This window comes from Peromyscus eremicus, chromosome 1, assembly GCF_949786415.1.
Source record: "Peromyscus eremicus chromosome 1, PerEre_H2_v1, whole genome shotgun sequence".
Classification (NCBI taxonomy): Eukaryota; Metazoa; Chordata; class Mammalia; order Rodentia; family Cricetidae; genus Peromyscus; species Peromyscus eremicus.
Window position 1 is genome coordinate 75,946,641 of NC_081416.1, and position 8,790 is coordinate 75,955,430.

Consider the following 8,790-nt stretch of genomic DNA (forward strand, 5'->3'; position numbering starts at 1 on the left):
CTATAAAACAAGATTCTGTCTCAAGAAAACACACACACACACACACACACACACAAAAAAAATCATGCATTTACTGAGTGTCTTAATCACTGTTTTGTTATTGTGAAGAGACATTATGACCAGCATAACCCTTGTAAAAGAAAGCATTTAATTGGGGGCTTGATTACAGGTTCAGAGGGTTTCTCCATTATCGTCATGGCAGGGAGCATGACAGCAGGCAGGCATGTGGTGCTGGAGAAGTAGCTGAGAGCTACATCCTGATCTGCAGGTAGAGGCCTGGTATTGGCTTTCGAGACCTCAAAGCCCACCCTCAGTGGCACACCTTCTCCAACAAGGCCACACCTCTCCTCTCTCCTAAACCTCTGCCAGCTGGGAAGCAAACATTCTAACATATGAGCCTATGGGGCCATTCTCATTCACTCACAGGACACTGAGCATCTCTGTGCCAGGTAAGCCTTGGCTAAATTGGAGAGGAGAATGATGCCCCATCTTACTTTATAACAACTGTGTGAAATTCATTCATCTTTGTGATGTGGCCCTGGCCTCCAGCTGTGTGGTGCCCACTTGGCGCCACAGCCTGTGGGTGTGGGAGGTTGTAGATTCATCTTCCTCATCTCAAAGTGTTTTCTACCTCCTTTGTGATTTTTCTCTTTGACTTTTAAGTTCTTGAGTCGTGTTGCTTAATTTCCACATATTTCTGAATTCCTTAAATCTCTTTGGTTATTTTCAGGTTTTGGTTCTTGTGATGGAAACATTCTTTGTATGACTTCAGTCCTTCAAAAACTTGTGGAGAGCAGCTCTGTGGCCCAGCATACAGTCTGTCCTGGAGAGCATCTCTGTGGTGTTGTGCACACCTGCTGTCGCTGCGTGGGGCATCCTGCTGGTGACTTTTAGGTTTGTTTTGTGCACACTGTTCAAGTCTTTTGTTCACTGGTAGCATTGAAGTCTCTCACTGTTGCTGTTGAATCAGCTCTTTTCTCGCTCAGTTCTGTCAGATCAAGCTCACAGATGTTGCTGCCCTATGTTTAGCTACAGTGATTAGATCCTTACACATTGCTGAGAGACTGACATTTTGGGTTACTGTATCCCAGACTGGAACTAGCAGTGACCCTTCAGCTTCAGCTTCCCGAGTACTTGGAATACAGGTATGAACAGGTGTGCTCAGTATTTAAAGGGTCAGGGTGGGGTGGGGTGAGGAACACCCTATAAAGTTTATAGGTTCCGGTTTCTCTCTTAGCTTAGTTTAGCCAGGTTTAGTGTTTTCTGTCTCCTCCTCCTCCTCCTCCCCTTTCCTCCTCCTCCTTCTTCTCCTCCTCCTCCTCCTCCCTTTCCCCTCCCCCTCTCCTTCCTCCTCCCTCTCCCTCTCCTCATTCTTGTTTTGTTTTGAGACAAGGTCTCATCACTAAGTAGCTTTGGCTGGCCTGGAACTCACTATGTAGACTAGAATCTCACAGAGATCCACATGCCTCCACCTCCTGGGTGCTGGGATTGGAGATGTGCAATACCAAGCCTGACTTTTTTTCTCTTTTCAAGACAAGGTCTCAGTTTATAGCTCAGACTGCGATCCTCCTGCCTCAGCTTCAACTGTTGGAATTGCAGGTCAGTATCATCCTGCCAAGTTTTCTGCAGTCTTTTTTTTTCATTTTTTGGTTTTTCGAGACAGGGCTTCTCTTGTGTTGCCCTGGCTGTCCTGGAACTCACTCTATAGACCAGGCTGGTTTTGAACTTGGAGATCTGCCTGTGTCTGCCTCTGGGGTGCTGGGATTAAAGGTGTGCACCACCACCGCTTGGCTGTGATCTTTTTTTTTTTCTTCCTTATCAGTGACTTTTTGAAAAATAATTTATTTATTTTTATTTTATGAGCAGTGATTGGTGTTTTGCCTGTACGCATGTCTGTACAAGGGTATCAGATCCCCTGGAATTGGAGTTACAGACAGTTGTGAACTGCTATGTGGGTGCTGGGAATTGAACCCAGGTCCTTTGGAAGAGCAGCCACTGCTTTCAACTGCTGAGCCATCTCTCCAGCCCCTTGTACTTTAATTGAATGCTCCATTCTGTGCTCTTCATTGGTGCTAACATTGCTTAAAATGCTCCCAGGTGTAGTGATGAGGCGCTGTCTGGCATGCCTCAGCTCACAGAGGCTTAGATGTGTTATGGAGGAAAATCCATGAGTCTTCTAAGTTGCACCCAGACATGAATTGTGTCATTGTTAATTATGAGTTCAATGTTAATGAATCAATACTGTATATTGTAGCTAGAGTTTTCCTGCCCGGCCCACAGTCAGAACAAATCTCTCTCACCTGCCAGTCCCATAGCCGCTCAGACCCAACCAAGTAAGTAAACACAGAGACTTATATTGCTTACAAACTGTATGGCCGTGGCAGGCTTCTTGCTAACTGTTCTTACAGCTTAAATTAATCCATTTCTATAAATCTATACCTTGCCACGTGGCTCGTGGCTTACCGGCATCTTCACATGCTGCTTGTCATGGCTGCGGCTGACAGTGTCTCCCCCCTCCTTCCTGTTATCTCAATTCTCCTTTCTGTTAGTCCCGCCTATACTTCCTGCCTGGCCACTGGCCAATCAGTGTTTTATTTATTGACCAATCAGAGCACATACAGACCATCTCACAGCAGTATATTTTCCTTAATAGTGTATATGTTCCCTAAGACCAATATTCAGCTTTATATTAAAAAAAAATTGTAGCTTGGAGGTGGTGGCACATACCTTTAATCCCAGCATTCAGGAAGCAGAGGCAGGTGGATCTTTGTGAGGCAAGCCTGGTTTATAGAGGTAGTTCCAGAACAGCTAGGGCTGTTACACAGAGAAACACTGTCTCGAAAAAACAAAACAAAACAAAACAAAAAACAAAAACAAAAACCAAACAACAACAACAAAAATATTTGTTTGTATTTTTAATGTGTGAGTGTGTGCATGCATGCACACATGCCACCAAGTGTGTGTAGAAGTCAGAGGAAAACTTTCAAGAGTTTATTCTTTCCATCTCATGGGCTCTGGGGATCAACAAATTCAGATCATCAGCTTACATATCCTGAATCACAGTCCACTGGGGAAGCCCAGGCAGGACTCAAACCAGGAGGGACCTGGAGGCAGGAGCTGATGCAGAGACCATGGAGGAGTGCTGCTTACTGGCTGCTCATGGTTTGCTCAGACTTTCTTATAGAACCCAGGACCACCAGCCCAGGGGTGGCTCCACCCACAATGGAGCCCTCCGGCATCAATCACTGCTAAACAAATGTCCTATGGTAGGCTTGCCTATACCCAGTCTTATGGCGGCATTTTCTCAGCTGAGGTCCTTCCTCTCAGACGGCTCTAGCTTGTGGTAAACTAGGCAGGACAATGACGAAGAGGGAGTTAGTTCCCTTCTTCCGCCATGTAGGCCACAGGGATCAAACTTGAGTTATCAGGCTTGGCGACACGTGCTTCTGCCCGCTGAACCATCTTGCTGTCCTAGGGTTTTTGGTGGTTGTTGTTGAGATAAGGGTTTGCTGTGTAGCTCAGCCTGGTCTTGAGTTTGCAATCCTACTAGATTAGGATTAGAACAATTTAAAAAGCCTCAGAGTAGCTGGGTGTGTGTTCCAAGCCTTTAATCTCAGCATTTAGGAAGCCAGATAGGACTACATAATGAGAACTTGTCAAAAAACAAAACAAACAAACAAACAAAAACCCCACAAAGGTCTTTACCAACATTCATAATTAAGCTATTTACTCAAACGTTTTATTTATTTATACATTTTATGAGAATGAGTATCTTGCCTATATGTATGACTAGGCACTACATGCATGCCTGGTGCCCCAGGAGGCCAGAAGAGGGCATCAAATCTTCTGGAACTGGTATTACAGATGGTTCTGAGCCACCATGTGAGTGCTGGGAATTGAACATGGTTCCCCTGGAAGAGCAGCCAGTACTTTTAACTGCTGAGCCATCTCTCCAGCACCTCAGCTATCCCTCTTAAATAAGTATTCCTCAAGTTGTCGCCAGCCTTTGGCTGGCTTTCAGTTTGGAAAGCTGATTTTGAGTTTGTTTGTTTTTTTCATTATTTTTATTAAGGAATGAATTCCCATAGATCTTTATGTTGATATTTTTGCTGACTCTATAAAGCTTAGTTTACAATCCTTTTTTTTTTTTTTGAGACAAGGCCTCACTACGTAACTCTGGCTAGCCTTGAATTCATTATGTAGATCAGGCTGGCCTCAGACTCAGATTCTTTTTTTTTTTTTTTTAATTTATTTTTTTGGTTTTTCGAGACAGGGTTTCTCTATGTAGCTTTGCGCCTTTCCTGGAACTCACTGGTAGTCCAGGCTGGCCTTGAACTCACAGAGATCCACCTGGCTCTGCCTCCCGAGTGCTGGGATTAAAGGCGTGCGCCACCACCGCCCGGCTCAGACTCAGATTCTTATGCTTCCGCCAAGTGCTGAGATTAAAGGCATGGGTGACCATGCCCTGCCAGATTGTTACTCTTGCTTCTGTTTTTCTAGTCCTGGAAATTTGAACCTCATGCATGCTAGGCAATGCTCGGTTACTTAGCTACAACTTTTGACTTTGATTTTGTTTGCTTATTTTTTTTTTTTTTTTTCAGGCAAATAGCTCAGGCTAGTCTTGAACTCGCCATGTCACTGGGGATAACTTTGAACTCCTGATCTTTGCTGTTTTGTTTTGAGACTGGGCCTTGATAAGTCACCCAGCATACTCTTGAATCGTCTTGAGTCCAGGCTGGCCTTCAAGCTGTGTTCCCTTGCCTTGGCCTCCTGAGCAGCTGGAAGTTCAGGCCTTTGGCAGCAGGCCCAGCTGATCTGGTAGGTTTTGAAGTCGAGTCTCCCTACCTAGTCCAGGCTGGCTCTGAAGGTGCAGCTCCTCTGCCCATGCCTCTCAGGTGCTGGGATTCCAGGCGTGCGCCACCACACTTGGCTAAGTTCAAACTGTCGGGGAGCCACCAAACGGCTATGCCGTGCTCATGTTTCCGAATGTCACCTGCGTTTCCCAGAAGACTTTATTTCTTTCTTAGATCAAGACAGAAAGCAAAGGGAGCCCTCGGAGTTCTCCTATCAGTCCTGGAGAACCGCTGTGGCGGTGCAGGAGAAAGGGAAGTGAAGTCATTCAGCTCATGCAACTTCTTACCATTCCTGCTGGTGCACTGCTAACAGATCACCAGAGACACTGCACTGCTAACAGATCACCACAGACATTGCACTGCTAACAGATCACCAGAGACACTGCACTGCTAACAGATCACCAGAGACACTGCGCCACTAACAGATCATCAGGGACACTGCGCTGCTAACAGATCACTAGAGACACTGCACCGCTAATGAATCACCAGAGACACTGCACTGCTAACAGATCACCGGGGACACTGCACTGCTAATGATCACCGGGGACACTGCACTGCTAACAGATCACCAGGGGTACTGCACTGCTGACGGATCACGGGGACACTGCACCGCTAATGGATCACCGGGGACACTGCACTGCTAACAGATCACCACTGCACCACTAACGGATCACCAGGGACCCTGCACTGCTAACAGATGATCACCAGGGACACAGAAACCAAAAGCTCACAGCTGAAGCAGTTAGGATAGTTGATATGCACATGGCAGAACAGTAGTTATCATCCTCACTATGTTTGTTTTTTCAAATCTCTCCAAGTTTGTCTACAATGGTTGCAAGGCTGCACACAGCTTCTGTCGGGATCTAGAGGGAGACCCCGGTCCAAGTCTGTGGTCTAGAACGTTTTTGATGGGGTTAGTGCCCTCACCCCCTCCTTTAAGGACTCCATTTCCTCTGACTACAACTCCTCTTTTGTTATTTGGTTTGCTTCTTCTTCTTCTCTTTCTTCTGGGGAGCAATCAGGCTTGCTGTGCTGGCAGTCGCTTTGACCCCGGCCCTAACTGCTATCTTAAGTCGTTTTAATCCTGATTATCTTCTTCTGGTTGAAAAGACAAACAACACGAAAGTTGCGAAGTCCTGCTTCCTCTTGGTCATCTGTTGAGATTACACCATCCGCCCCAAGCACTGGGTCAGTCTCTTCCTTCTTCCAAATATAGCTGTGGCCTTTTTGCTGCTGGTAACCTGTTTTGTAATCTCAACTCATGCACTTGCAGCCAACCTAATAGTGTCCATACGAGTTATAGCAGCCTTTTCTTTAAACAAAACAAGACTTCTTCACACGTGTGTGTGTGTGTGTGTGTGTGTGTGTGTGTATGTTATGCACATGTGGAGGTCAGACAACTTGTAGAGCCCCCCTTCTGCCCCACAGAGTCCAGATATTGAACTCAGGTCAAGCTTCGAGTGCCTTCACCTGTTGGGTTACCTCTCTGGCCTCCTCCTCTTCCTTTTAAGGCAAGGTCTGGCTACACAGCCCAGGCTGGTCTTGAACTTGTGATCCTCCTGCTGCTTCTTCAACAGTGCTGGGATTGTAGGTGGGTGCCATTATGCCCAGCCTCTTTTTGATCAGAGGATTTCCTGTCTGCTCCTTTAATCCCTTTAAGTCTTCTTCCTGTGGCATCTCCATCAATGACCAAAAGGAAAGAGAGAAAGATGTTTTGTTTTTCTCATTGGATAGTCTTGAAATTTATGTACATATACATTTCCTGTACATGTAAATTTATATAACTATATATCCCTATATATTCAGTATTGGAACAGGGTAGGTGGCTAGTGCGTGCATTGCATTTGCATGATTAGCTCAGTGACCTTCGATTGATTTAGTATCCCAGTCGTCACAGACATTTTCTGCTTTACTCTAAGTACATTAATGCACAGCTACACACTTTCTCCACAGTATTGAGTTCAATTATCTGTTACTGGGCAAAACCCCACCAGAAAGCCCGTGTGCTGGTGCATGCCTGAGTTCTGGCACTGGGGAGGCTGAGGCAAGAAGGGTGCAAGTTTGTGTATAGGCTGGGCTACCTAGGGAAATCCATCTCAAAAACCAACGAACCAATGCATGCCTTTAATGTCAGCACTCTATAGGCTGAGGCAGGGGGATACCGTGTTTAAGGACTGTGGCTGTGTGGTCTATACAGAAAGATGTTGTTGTGAACAAACAAATGTAGAAACAAACCGAACAAAACCCCCACATTTCATGGCATAAATCAATACGTGGTGGGGTTTTGTTGGTTTGTTTTTTATGCTCCTTGGTTCTGTGAGTGTAGTTTAGAAAGTGCAGAGACAAAATTGCACCCTGCTCCCCTCTCAGCCTCATCTGGAACCACTGAAGCCCAGAGCAAGAGTAGGAACACCACAGCTGGGGTGGGAACCCGCTTCCAAGCCGGCTTCCTCACTCCTAGCCTGTGCTCTGGGCGGCTGAAGGGTGCCACTGTCGGCCACAGAGCCCGGAAGGGCCCTGCCTGATGGCTGTGCCAGCTGCTGCACAGTGGCTACGGTGACTGGTTCTTTTCCCTGTTCTCTTCCTCCACTTCCTCCTCTTTCGGATACAGTGTCTAGCTGTATGTCCCAAACCGGACTAGAACTCACTACATAGCCCAGGCCACCCTCACACTTACGCTCCTCCTGCTTTCTCCTGCGGGGTGGGGAGTCAGGCCTGTGTACCAGGCCCAGCTTAGCTGTGTTTCTTCTGTGAGCATTCCAGACTCCAGCAGTGAGTTTGCAGTGAGCAAGGTGAAGACTGCTTGCTATCTTCTAGTCCAGCCTCGAAAGCCCCATCACACCCTTTCCACCACATGCTATTGAGGGACAGTCATAACCAGCTCAGATTCAAGGGATGCCCTTAGACCTCTTGATGGGGAGGGGAGTAAAAAAAAAATCACAGATCGGAATTTTCCAGCACACCCACCGAATTGAAAGCTGAATAAAATAACTATTGCTTTAAGTCATAAAAATCATGACCATATTTTGATCGCCACAGCTTTACAAACCATTTGTCATGAAGATGAAGGAGGGATCATCGAAAGGCCTCCAAGTTATTTGTCAGGTGTTTTTCTTTCTGACCACCTGCTTCTTTTGATGATAAGACTATGCGGCCCAGGCTGGCCTCACACTTGATGTCCTCCTCACTCAGACTCCCAAGTGCTAGAACTATATGCATGTCCCTGCCAAACATCTTTTCTTTTGTTCTTTTGAGACAGGGTCTCTCTACATAGCTATCCTGGAACTCACTGTATAGACCAGGCTGGCCTTGAACTCACAGAGATCCACCTGCCTCTGCTTCCCGAGTGCTGGGAGTAAAGGTGTGTACATCTGGTTTAAAATTTCTTTTTATAAAGAAACAGAGAGAGCTGGGTGGTGGTAGCACACTCCTTTAATGAATACAGTATTTGCCTACTATGTGCAAGGCCCTGCACTGTAATTGTTTATTATTGTATTTCCTGGGTACAGTTGTTTGGCCTGTATGTATATGTGTGTACTATGTGCATGGCTAGTCTGTGGAGGTCTGAAAATGGCGTGTGGTCCCCTGGAACTGGAGTTACAAATGGTTGTGAGCCACCATGTGGTGCTCGGAACCAAACCTGGGTCCTCTGAGAGGGTAGCCAGTGCTCTGAACTGCTGAGCCGTCTCTCCAGCCCTGATATTTCTCCTTCCCTTTCCTTTTTTTTTGGACAGGGTCTCACTATGTAGCCTCAAACTCACAATGATTCTCCTGCCTCAGGCTCCCACCTGCTGTTACTACACTCGGGAGCCACCACACTCGGCGGACATTCCATGGCTCTCAAAAGCATTCTCTCTTTCTTCTTTGTTTTCAAGACAGGGTTTCTCTGTGTAGCCCTGGCTGTCCTGGAACTCACTCTGTAGACCAGACTGGCCTT